Source organism: Schistocerca piceifrons, chromosome X, assembly GCF_021461385.2.
Source record: "Schistocerca piceifrons isolate TAMUIC-IGC-003096 chromosome X, iqSchPice1.1, whole genome shotgun sequence".
Taxonomy (NCBI): domain Eukaryota; kingdom Metazoa; phylum Arthropoda; class Insecta; order Orthoptera; family Acrididae; genus Schistocerca; species Schistocerca piceifrons.
In genome coordinates, this window is record NC_060149.1 from 325,727,979 (window position 1) to 325,741,854 (window position 13,876).

The 13,876-nt window shown below is 42.7% G+C and overlaps 1 protein-coding gene across 2 annotated transcripts in view; it reads left to right on the forward strand.

Annotated features, from left to right (window-relative positions):
- LOC124722496 (protein Wnt-16-like) overlaps nucleotides 1-13,876 on the forward strand; it is a 766,358-nt gene that overhangs the window by 191,073 nt on the left and 561,409 nt on the right. The window lies entirely within an intron of this gene.

The window sequence follows — 13,876 nt, forward strand, 5'->3', positions numbered from 1 at the left end:
GTAATACTTATAGATATACATTGTCATACAAACTTTACTTTTTGACGCAGATATCTACCATTGTGCTAAAGTGTCTGTTGATTAACACATATGAGAAAATGAAAAAGTGATCAATGTATAAATATTATTAATACGGCCCTGTATTCAAGTAAAGATTAAGAATGGCCTAAAAGCAAAAATAACCACAGCCGCGGTGGGACCCTGATTTCAACTTCCAATAAGAGAAGTCACTTAAGAGTGGTATCGACACTCACAAGGGAACCTCCTCATCGCACCCCCGTCAGATTTAGTTATAAGTTGGCACAGTGGATAGGCCTTGGAAAACTGAACACAGATCAATCGAGAAAACAGGAGGAAGGTGTGTGGAACTATGAAAAAAATAGGCAAAATATACAAACTGAGTAGTCCATGCGTAAGATATGCAACATCAAGGAAAGTCTGAGCGCAGGAGCGCCGTGGTCTCGTGGTTAGCGGGAGCAGCTGCGGAACGAGAGGTCCTTGGTTCAAGTCTTCCCTCGAGTGAAAAGATTATTTTTTTTATTTTCAGACAATTTTAGCGTGGGAGAAGACGTGATTACCATTCCTCCAGGTTGTACACCTCTTGTGCAACCGATAGATGTGTTTGGTTTTCGGCAAGTGAAATACTTTGTGAAAAGATTCTATGATTTTGCGAAGCTGCACAGGTACACAGTGCAGTATTGTTTACGTGATCGTGTGTCAATTATCAAAGTTCAGGCACTCACACATAATCAACTTCGCTCTCCAAAATTCCAGGACATGTTCAGATTTTTTTGGACCTATGCAGGATTTGACGGTCTACACACGGAAAAATTTGAAAACGTTAAATACATTTGTTTTGACAGAGCACAGGGAAACCTGTGCGACTGTGAAACTGTTGCATTCATTTGTTCCAGTTTATGTGACAAACTCTTATGTTTTCATCACTTTTTTGGGAGTGATTATCACAATCACAAGAAAACCTAAATCGGGCTAGGTAGAAGAATCTTTTTACCCATTAGCCAAGTGTACAAGTTAGGTGGGTCGACAACATATTCCTGTCATGTGACGCACACGCCGTCACCAGTGTCGTATAGAATATATCAGGCGTGTTTTCCTGTGGAGGAATCGGTTGACCTATGACCTTGCGGTCAAATGTTTCCGGTTCCCATCGGAGAGGCACGTCCTTTCGTCTACTAATCGCACGGTTTTGCAGTGCGGTCGAAAAACACAGACACTAAACTTATTACAGTGAACAGAGACGTCAATGAACGAACGGACAGATCATAACTTTGCGAAAATAAAGAAAGTAAACTCTTCACTCGAGGGAAGACTTGAACCAAGGACCTGTCGTTACGCAACTGCTCACGCTAATCACGGGACCACGGCACTCCTGCGCTAACACTGCCCTTGATGTTGCTTATCTTGCGCATGGACTACTCAGTTTGTATATTTTGCTTATTTTTTCATAGTTCCAGACAACTTCTTCCTGTTTTCTCGATATATCTGTGTTCAGTTTTTCAAGGCCTATCCACTGTGCCAACTTATAACTAAATCTGAGGGGGTGCGATGGGGATGTTCCCTTGTCAGTGGATTTAAAATCATAACTCTTCCACCCGTTCAGTGGAGCAGCAGCAGTGTTCCCGATAACCAAAACTTACCAGAAATCTGGAAATGGACGAGGGCGTCACAGCGTTTCTTAATTGGACTGGACCAAACCACTACTTTTAAAAAATTATCTTTTCTTTGCCAACGCTGCCCCGTCCTTGCATCAGTGGTAACACTGGTTCCCGTCAGATCACTGAAGTTAAGCGCTGTCGGGCTGGGATAGCAGTTGGATGGGTGAGCGCTGTTGGCAAGCGGAGTGCGTTCAGCCCCTCTGAGGCAAACTGAGGAGCTACTTGATTGAGAAGTAGCTTGTCCGGTCTCGTAAACTGACATACGGCCGGCAGAGCGGTGTGCTGACCACATGCCCCTCCATATCCGCACCTAGTGACGCCTGTAGGCTAAGGATGACACGGCGGCCTGTCAGTACCGTTGGGCCCTCATGGCCTGTTGGGAAGCAGTTTAGTTTAGTTTTGCAAATGCTCGGTAGATGCTGTCATTTTTGCCAGGAAAACAACATATTGTATAATATTCAACAAACCGCCTCCTGAAATGTGTAATTCTTCTTCTTCTTCTTCTTCTTCCTGAAACCTTCACAGAGCTTCTTACAAGTTTCTCTTTTTTTCCCACAGTCTATCATTTAGCATCTCCTCCCACTGCAGTCCTCTTTGGTTCTCATCATCCTTCACTCGGTCTCTACATCTTGATTGTGGTCTTTCAATTGGTCATCAACCTGATTCTGTCCATTCTAGGGCTCCTCCCGGAAGTCTTTCCGGTCCCATTCTTCTAATATGGTGAAACTATTAAAGCGTATTAATCTTCGTCGTTCTGTTTAGGGGCTTGATCCGCAGGGTGTTTCGTAATATTTCATTCCTTATCCTGTCCCTTCTCGTCTTACCGAGGATCCATCGTAGAAAGCGCACCTCTGTTGCTTGTATTCTGCTCATATCTTCCTTTGCCCATGTCCAACATTCTGATCCACAGGTTAAAATTGTCAGATAATACGACTTGTGCATTATATTCTTTGCTTTGGCAAGTATTTTCCAATTTCTAGTAATGTCTGATACACAATAATAAAATTTCGAACAGTTTTCTATTCTCTCCAAAATTACATCCTTAATGTTTCCTTTCATGGTTAATTTACTTCGTAGATACTTGGAAGCACCTACTTCTTTAATAATTTTTCCATTGAAAGTTACATTCTTCATTTTCTTCACTTTTACTGCTGAGTTTAGTTGTTCTTCCAATTCGTGCTCATTTTGTTCCCAAATCATCAAGTCAACTGCATGTTGTACGATTTTCGCGTCATCTCCTGTTGACCCTTGGTGAACTTTCTTCATGATGTTGTCAACTACATTAAAAAGCAGTGGAGAGAGCACACTTTTTGTCGAACCCCTCTGTCCGTTATAAACCATTCTAATTTCTTGCTGTCTATTGTAAAACAATTCAGGCATTTTTTGTACATGTATCTGATTCTCTGTTGCTTTCTTTTTGATAGTACCCGTCTATTCATATCTCGCCATATCTCTTCCTTTCTAACAGTGTCATAAGCCTTTTTTATATCTCGGAGTACTACTACGATGTCTTCCCTAAATTCCCATTTCTACCACCTGCCTGACTGTAAATATGGCATCTGTTGTTGAGCTCCCACATTTACATTATTGTTGTTTCTCTCTTAATTGTTGATCTATCTTATTCCGGATTTTCTGTGAATTATCATTTTATAAATCTTCATGGAGTGGCACAGTAGTGCTATTCTTCTGTAATTCACACAGAACGCCTTGTTTCACTTCTTAAAGATGACTACAGTTATTTCCTTTGTCGTGTCATCAGGAATCTTCCGATATTCCCATAGTATCCTCATTATTCTACACAACCACTGAATTCTGGCAGGTCCTGCAAAAAAATTGGTTCAAATGGCTCTGAGCACTATGGGACTTAACTGCTGACGTCATCAGTCCCCTAGAACTTAGAACTACTTAAAACTAACTAACCTAAGGACATCACACACATCCATGCCCGAGGCAGGATTCGAACCTGCGACCGTAGCGGTCGCGCGTAGGTCCTGCAGTTTTGATCATTTCCACTGTGGCGTAATCCACTCCAGAAGGTTCGCCATTTTTCATTTCTAATACTTACTGTGTATTTACTGTAACAAATACAACAGAACAGACCCTGTTCTCAGTATAGCACAGCTAACGTATTTGTATGCAGACGCTGAAAATACTTGTAGCATGGCTATCGACGAATCTCGTCAATTTAATAATGAATGGTAACTGTGACGTACCTGTAACCACCGCTATATCATTTCTCTTCTACTAATGTGTGGAATTACACAAGAACGTTGAAACGCGACTCGGGGACTGTGCTCCGTTTTGGAGATGTCACATATACTTTCGGAACTTTCTTTCTCAGAAACTCTGTGAGTGCCACGGCAATGGCCCACGAAGACATGGACGCGGAGCGTGGCGACCGCGGCGGCCACCACTGACATAAAGTATCATTTTTGTTGGCGTCCGCCTTTTGAGGCGAGTTTTGTCGAAAAGCCGTTGACCTTGGGGGCGGCGGCGCGGTGGCGGCCAGCGTACCGAATTTCATGAGGCCGGCTTCATGCCCCGTCGCGCTACATCGGGAGCGCAGCCTCGCTGCTGTAGTGCACTCATCTCTTCCGGAAGATCGCAGACCGAAACACCCTAATGTTCCGTATAATGACTATCACAGGTACAAGCACGTCTCTGTTCTTCTACGAAGATCGTGAGTAAAATGTGATAGATGTTAGTCTGTGAATTTTCTGCACCGTGCACCCAAAGTAATGTTGAGTTTTCACTTTAAAATCGGTGATCACATGAAAACGTCGTAATTAATGTGGTTCAGCAAAAAAAAAATTACCATATACGTTTTTAGATCAATGTTAGTTGGACGTCCCAGTCACATCGATGAAATGGTTAGACATTATGTTATGAAATGATACGAACACGAAATATCAGATGAGGTATATACAATTAAATGAGGGAATAGCGGGGGATGTTGCGATCTACTCTTGTGAACTATAAATTTTGTTCAAATACTCAGCATACAAGATTGAAAGAAAAGGTCGAGGAAATTCAAAGTTAGGTATTTCACTGTAACGGACCAGTTCCATCACCACGAGTGTGCTGCAGACATGTTATACGATATCACTTGAGAATCTTCGGGAAAAAGGCATCATTAATTTCCCGTAGCTATATGATAACAACAAAAATGAAGACATGGGAGCATTCAGAAGGATTTTTCCCACACTCCATTCGTGATTGCGACAGCAGAACTCCGCACGAATCAAGATAAAAAGAAACAAGAAACACCTCCCCCCCCCCCCCCCGCTTTCTCTAAGTCTGCAAAAGCTGCAAATGAAAGTTTGACTTTCTTTAAGCTATCTTGTAAGATAGGTCGCAGGGCCAGTATTGTCTTGTGTGTTGCTATATTTCTCCTGAATCCTATAGTTTATTTCCCAAGATCGGCTTGTACAAGGTTTCCTATTTTCTCTTAGGAAATAGTGTCAGCACATTGTGAGAAAGTTTTATCAAACTGATAGATTCCACACCAGTCAATACCATCCTTTTCTATATTTTTCTTGAAGACTACGAGTATTTAGATTTTCTCATGAGTCTTTCACACCAGATGGAGCAGTTCTGTCATGGCTGACTCTCTCAATCATCTCCGCACTTCTAAGGGAATGTTTGTATACTTCAGGGGCTTTGTTTCAGCTTAGGTCCTGTATGTTCTTCTTCTTGCAGTATCATTTCTCCAATTTCTTCTTCATTGACCTCTTGTTCATCTCAACGTGGTACGGTCATATTAATGTGGCCACCGCCTACGTTCGATATCGACGTGCAATAATCACTCACAAACGTCAGGTGGCAGCGCTCACAGTGGAGAGTATATAAAGCGTGCCGGTGCGACGCGGGAAACAGTTATAATCGCTGACGTAATGCAGAAGCGGAGCGATTTATCTGACGTCCAAAAGGGCATGATAATTGGCTTTCGGGCCAAAGAGTGGGGGTAAAGGAAGCAGTTCAAATAGTTTTGAGCACTGTGGGACTTAACATCTGAGGTCATCAGGCCCCTAGAACTTAGAACTACTTAAACCTAACTAACCTAAGGACATCACACACATCCATGTCCGAGGCAGGATTCGAACCTGCGACCGTAGCTGTCGCGTGGTTCCGAACTGAAGCGCCTAGACCCGCTCGGCCACACCGGCCGACAGGGGAAGCATTTCCGAAACGGCAAAGTTTGTAAACTGTTCGCTCGCACCTGTGATTAAAATATACCATGCATGGCAAAAAGGTGCTATCCAAAACAGGCGACGAGGAAACTTTGGCGCACCACGTGCGAAAGATGACAGGAGTGAACAACGGCTGCGGACATGCGTGCAACTATTGAGAAACTGACCACCCACATAATCCAAGGAGCTACCAACAATGACTTCTCAACGACCGTTTTGTAAACATTGATGCGTATGGGCCTACCCAGCAGGTGCCTGATTCATGCACCCATGTTGACTGCTGTTCTTCGGCGACGATGTTTGGAATTTTCACACCTATACCGCAACTGGACGTCCACTGGCGACATGTAGCCTTTCCAAATGAATCATCATTTATGCACCATCGCGCAGGTAATTAACTGTTGGCAGGTACGGCGTGAAATATCTGAAAGCATCATCCAACAACAATCGTCTGAAGGGTCCAGGCCGGAAGAGAGAGCTTTATTGTTCTAGAAGACACAGTGGATCAGCACAAGGATGCATCTGTCCTTGGGGCGAGTGTCCACTCCTACGTGCAGTTTGTTTTTCTTCTGCGCGACGGCATCTACCAGCAGGACAATGCAAGGTGTCATACACCTCGCAATGTACGTGGGTTGTTCGAAGAGTATCAGGATGAATTTACCGCACTCCTCCTGCCTCAAAACTCCCAGGTCTTAAACCCAATTGGAAATGGAAATGAGCGTTTGGCATCGTTGGCCGGGAGGCCACAGGCGGGGCAGGTTCGACCGCCTTGGTGCAGGTCTTATTACATTCGACGACACATTGGGCGACCTGCGCGCCGGATGGGGATGAAATTATGATGAGGGCAAAACAACACCCAGTCCCTGAGCGCAGAAAATCTCCAACCCAGCCGGGAATCGAACCCGGGCCAGTAGGACGGCAACCCGTCATGCTGACCACTTTTTTTTTTTTTTTTTTTTTTTTTTTTACTGGTGTCTCCTCCTTATTAGGCAGAAGCTCTGACCACTTTTTTTACCCCTTTTTTTTCGTGAAAGAGTGTTCAGTTATGAGTAGGTGGAGACAAGGCGGGCAGGGGTCGGAACCCGAGGCCCGGCCGCGATGTCTCCCCCCTCCCGTCCCTGAATCACTCCCTCAAAGTAGCTTTTATATTTATTTTTATTTTATTATTAAGATTTTTTTTAGCAGCAACAGGGTAAATTAACAAAAGATCTTTATTGGTACAAACTTAAATACAACAGAAATGCCATCCTTCCGGCGAAAATAACACAAGACATTATACTCGTGCCAGGCGAGCAATTTTTATGTTTTTATGAACAAGGTGTAGGAAAAAAAGAATAATGATCCTGATGTAAGCAAGAGGTGTGAAGCAATATACAGTGGAGTGAGGGAAAAACCACTGTGCTCTGGTATAGTGCACAAACGAAAGGAGGCGCGTGTCCATGCGCCTACTCCACTGTGGGTTACAATATATAAAGTAGCGCGGGGAGTCTCAGATGTCAGCAGGGGGGGCGGGAGTGTTGTCGGCGTGTGGCACCATCCAACTGAGCGGGGGTGACGTAAAGATCGCATGTAGGTAATTGGCGAAGAAGGCGCGGTAGCGCGGTCGGTGTTCGACTTGACTGTGGGCGGTTTGTAAGTACTGCCAGAAATCAAGGCGTGATTTGTCGCCATCATTATACATGTAGGTGATTGTCCATACCACTCAGCTGTCGGGGCGGACTTAAACCCAGTTGAGAATATGTGGGATCACCTCGATCGGGCTGTTCTTGCCAAGGATCCTCAACCGAGTAACCTTGCGCTACTGGCCGCGGTACTGGAGTCGTAATGGCTCCACATCCCTGTCGGTAACTTCCTGATCCTTATTGACACTCTTCCTGCACGTCTCGCAGCGGTGAGCACTGCAAAAGGCGATTATTCACAGGTTTGAATGTGGTCACATTAATTAGAGTGGACAGTGTGTAACATGTCTTCAGGTTCATTACCTTTGTATACACCTTCTATATACTCCTTTCACCTTTCATTAATATCGCGATCCTTACCCGAAATGAATGTTGGCGGCAACAGAATCGTTCTGCAGTCAGCTTCAAATGCCGGTTCTCTAACTTTTCTCAATATTGCTCCGAGAAAAGAATGTCACCTTTTCTCCAGGCATTCGCATTTGAGTTCACGAAGCATCTCCGTAGTAGTTGCATGTTATCGAACCTAGCGGTAAGAAAACTGGCAGTCCGCCACTGAAATGCTTAGATATCTTCCTTTAATCCGACCTGGTGGCGATCCCAAAAACTTGAGCAGTATTCAAGAATGTGTTGATCTACTGTTGTATATGCGTTTTCCTTTAGAGAGGAACGACACTTTACTCATAGTCTCCCAATAAACCGAAGTCGACCATTCGCCTTCTCTACTACCGTCATTACGTGCTCGTCCCGTTTCATATCGCTTTGCAGCATTGCGCCTAGATATTTAATCGATGTGACTGTGTCAGGCAGTACACTACTAATGTTGTATTCGAACTTTACGGATTGTTTCTCCTACTCACCTGCATTATCTCAAATTTTTTTCTACATTTAGAGCTAGCTGCCATTCATCACACCAACTAGAAATTTTCTCTGAGTCACCTTCTATTCTATTACAGTCACTCAACGACAACATCTTAGCGTATAGCACAGCGTCATCAGCAAATGGCCGCAGTTTGCTCCTCACCCGTCTGCCAGATCATTTATGCACCCAGAGAACAAATGTGGTCCTACTAGGCATCTCCGGGGTACTCCTGGCATCACCCTTATCTCTGATGAGCACACGCTGTCGAGAACAACGTAGTGGTTCTGTTACTTAACAACACTTTGAGCCACTCACATATCTGGGAACCTATTATGTATGCTCTTACTTTCGTTAAGAATTTGCACTGGGGCACCGTGACAAACGCTTTCCGGAAATCTTGCAATACGGAATTTGGATATTGCGCTCCATCCATGGTTTGTAGGATATCATGTGAGAAAAAGGACAAGCTCAGTTTCGCACGAGCAATTGTTTCTAAGGGCTATGATATATGTGATGAATTTTTACTCTGTCAGTTTGGTACTCACAGTAGTGCTCGAAGAGTTGTTAACATTAGGGGCGAGTTTTCGCTGATAATTCCTGCCTGCTAGTTCATTGCGAGTACTTTCTGTAAGTGTCTGAAAAACTCTTGCTAGTGTAGATGTCGCAAGCGCTCACACACCAGGGTGGGAATAGCTACGAGAGCTGACAGATTACTCTCCGCGAGATTTCTCTGTCGAAATTCTGAGTGTGATGGAAAAGATTGCGATTCATGAGCGTCGAGCTGCACATGCACTGTAGTGGCAAACTAAAAACATAAACGAGCGAATTAAGGGACTTGATTTCGGAGCATGCAAAAATCTCATTATAGAGCGTCTGATGGAAGATCCACAATATCAAAATTTTACGGAAATGACAGCGATGAAGATGCAAGAAATACTCTTTATAATCGGACACAAAATTGCCAATATAAACAATATTATTTGTAAATCCATTAGTGTTAAAGGAATACTGTTTATGACACTAACATTCTAACACTAGATATGCTTATTCTGCTTAATATTTAGTAAAGTAGTAGTTGTGAGGAAATAGTATTACACCAATTTCATCTTAATACTCACAGACGTTCAAAAGTCAAACAGTGTGGGTGTATGTTGAATGAAGCATTTCCGGACGTACATTTCTTCGAACGTTTTTTACTTGCATTGACTTAAGGAACCACTCGTAAATTCCTGGCGGTCTGTTCTTCAACACTCAATTTAATAATATAATCAACAAATAACATGTCATATAAAGCCATAGAAACACTTGTATTACTTGAAGTTAAATGAGAGCTTTCCGAACTCTTAAAGATTTGTTGCAAACATAATTCACTTGTTTCTCTACGTCAGTTGATCTCCGTTATAAAACTACTTTGCCTGATTCCTTAGTGGATATTCTGGTTGACTTCTTTTGTAGAAGTGTTAAAAATTGTAGCCATTTCAGTCAACAAACTTTGCTTCTTATCTCAGTTCCTGTAGTCCAGTAATTGTTCATTCCGTAACGCAGTCTTTTCCTTGTAAATACTAATTAAATGGACAACTTCGTCTGAGTCCCTTCCTGGATTTCCTCGTTAATTTTTTTGCCCACACATCGATGTCATTGACTCATTGGGCGTATCCATCGCGATAGTAGTCTTAATTGTCCCGACGATACCAGTACACGTCCATAGAGCCGATCCTTTAGGTGGTGCAGTGGTTAGTGTGTTAGTCATTCATTCATGTTTTCATATAAAGGGGTGGTCGTGTCTTTTCAGTTTCATTTGTTGATTCTATACAATATGTCTATGATATTCTTATATATTATTTGCTGCGTAGCATTTTTTAAGAACAGAAATTTCAAAATGGGCTAACTGTTCGAGCTATTCGTTTAGGTGGTAAAACGGGCGATTTATTCGCTCAGAAACCGGCAACGACCACGTATTGCGGCTCAAAACATTCTGTGACGTGGGTACTTTTGCTTAATGTGTGCATCAGTAAGGCAAAGTATATTACCCAGACGTAATAGTGCATAAACTTTGAAATACGGCACAAATCTGGGACACAATACGGCCTCTCGGCTCTCTCCGTGTACTCTCAGCGCCCCCGACAGTGGCGGTATACTTTTTCTTTTCTGAGAGCTAGAACGAGCACCTCTCGAGAGATTCTCACTGCAGTCTACACGAGAGGTCTAAAATCGCAGAGCGCGACTATCTGAGATCTTGCCCCATCCTCGGACACTGCCGGCGACCTGACTCTAGGCGCTGTTTACGCGACATGTATTACTAGCATATGCTCTCCTAGAATGAAAAACTCTGAATTGTATACCTAGCTTAAATCCATGCTGATTTGTGGACAGAAGATCTTCCGTGTCAAGGAAATTTATCACATTCGAACTCAGAATATGTTCAAGACTTCTGCGCGAACCGATGTTAAAGATATTGGTCTGTAACTTTGTGGGTCCGTTCTGTTACCCTTATTATATACAGAGGTCAGCTGCGCTTTTTTGCAGTCGCTTGGGACGTTACGCTGGGCGAGAGGATCGTGATAAGTTCAAACTAGGTAAGGGACCGATGACCTGGAGTACTCTGTGTGAAACCTAATTGGGATTCCAAGCGGACCTGGCGACTTACTTGTTTTAAACTCTTCCAGTTGTTTCTCTTCGTCAGCAATGCCTATTTCTGTATCCTCCACGCGGGAGTCTGAACGACGGCCACGGGGCGGTCTGCTTGGTCGATTATCCTGCGAGAAAGATTTCTTAAGCGTGAGATTTAAAACTTCGGCTCTCCTTTTGGTATCTTACATAGCCACTCCATACTGGTCAACGACTGGATAAGAAGCCTTCGATCCGCTTAGCGATTTTGTGTAGGACCAGAATTTTCTCGAGTTCTCGAAAAGATCTTTTGCTAAGGTATGGTTGAGGTAACTATATGCTACACACACGGATCTTTTTACAAACCCACGAATTTCTAGAAACTTTCGCCTGTCGTCTTTTGTATGTTCATTTTTGAACCTTGAATCAACAGACTTTCCTTCTTCAGCAAATTTCCAAATTTTGATACTAACACAAGATGTGTTTTTTTCCATCTCTATCTACTTACTCGGCATATGCTTCTCCAGGACATGGTTTACAATTGGTTTAAGCTTTGCTCATAATTCCTCTATGTCCATCATTCTGGAACTATGTGACGTCCACTCATTTTGTGAGTGGCATGCTGACAACCCTTCATCTGCTCTTTCTAGCAAAAACACTCTCCTATCTCTCTGGATAGATTTATTAACCTCAGTAGTCATCGTCACTATGATGACATCATGGTCACTATTGCGTCTCTCTGTATTGACACCGTCAATAAGATCAAGTCTGTGTGACCCTAGAAGGTGTAAAATATTTCCATTGCCTGTTGAACGAGCTGCTTAAGACAGTCTTCGGAAAAGTGTTGAAAATCACTTCACAAGACTGCCTGTCCATATCAGCTGCAGTGAAATAGACGTTCCAGTCTATACTCAGTAGATTAAAGCCACCTCCGACTAATATTGCATGATCTGGGTATTTCCACGCTTCTTAGCATAAACTTGCTTTGAATGATTCTAGAACTGTCACGTCGTAATCTGATGACCGCTAAGAGCACCCGATAATTAACTTAGGTTCACATGCATCTGTTATAAGCGTCCAGATACCTCACACTCACATTCAATTTCGAGAAACAATGTTTTTGTCGACTGAAATGAATACTTCTCCTCCTGTGGCGTCTAACCTGCCTTCTCGCTAAGTATTTCAGAGCTTTCTACTTCCTGGCTCAGCAAGCTCTCTGAGTTCTTGATATTCATACAGCTGCTTCACTTTTATACAACGATGTCTTTAATTTTCCTATTGCAGCATCTTTCTGTTCCCTAAACGTGCAAGCTTCTACAGCTTTACATTTGTCCTCTTACCATTCTTACTTAGGAATTTTGCATTTTCTATCAATCAAATTTTTTAGTCTTCTTTGTTTCGTTTTCCCTGCAGATTGATATGTGCTGATAGGTATCTGATAGATATGTGAATAATATACGGAAACTGTTTTCCGGAGAACTAACCAAAAGACCTCGGTTATTCAACGCAATAAAGTGCAAGAGCGTACATCGGCAATGCTGTTGTGACAGTATTAAAAGGTAGTTTTTCTAATAACAACCATCCTAGCGTCGAATAAAAGCACGTAAAAATTACAAATATCAGACAGATTATCTATAAAAAAATTGTAAGATTTCTTCCAATTGAAAACATTAAAATCCCGAAACAAACTCCTTTGAATTTTCAGATTCTCTTCGCAGTAGTATGCACAGCTCTGCGGTTGTCCTACTCGCTTTTCATTACTGATTTATACTTCTAGTATTAATAAGGAGCACCACAACAGGGAATTCACTATTTTTTATCGACGCACTGGGATTTCGCTATACGTCGTGTCTTTCAGTGTTGAACTGCGACACGTACGGTGCACAATATTACTACATGAATGTGTGAGTAAGAGAAGTGAGACAAATAAAAGTGGAAAATAAAATAAAGCAGTTACTCACGAAATATGACGTTGACACAGGATAATACCGCGTGAAATTTGACCGTATAGCTTCAGTTCCAATTTTGGAATATTGCATGTCATTGCCTTTTCTACGTTTTTGATAATTTACAAGAGAAACGACTAAAACGCATGAAATGTATACAGAGTGCCTAAATAAGTTGAGCTTGCAGTCAGCGTCTTGGACAAAGCATTAGACCCCGATTTACGCGCGGTAGGCAGCTTGCGCCCTACAAGTCTGACAAGTAACGGCGAAGGAATTTCATCAAACGCAGCATGATAGAAGTGATATGTATCTTTGGCAAGTTATTCCACCATAAGAGAGAAAACTGTCCAACCTCCCACTCCGTACGAATCTAGCAACTAGGTAAGGCAGAAGTTTCCCATCTGTCCCTAACAGTGGTTTGGCAGCAACACCTGAAACTAAGATGGCTGAATAACTCGTGAGTGAACATATCAGAAAAATGTGCAGATTGCTAACATCGACAAACACTTCTTTGTGTTGAAAATAGATATTACATCTACATTTGGAGAATGAAATTTAACTCACGTCAATTTGGACACAAAATATAAGAAAATTCGTCAAATGACTCGTAGCGGATTTGCTTTCTTTCATGAGGGTTACTGGGAAAATAAGTTCCAATCGGTCGCGAAATGGAAAGTTTTACACAAATGTGTTGGTTAGTGGCTCTATATGCCTGTCGATGGCGACACGTCACTCTTCTCAGTTCTGAGCGCACAGTGAGCAGGTAAAGGTGCCTAAAAAGTAGTGTCTCCCTCCAAGAGTGAAGGCCTGGTGAGGGAATTCGCCTGATGCTGTGCAGCCCATATAATATAACTGTCACACGTTTCGTTCTTCATAACAATTCTCGGATGCACTATGCAGGGACAACGAAGACGCTCCT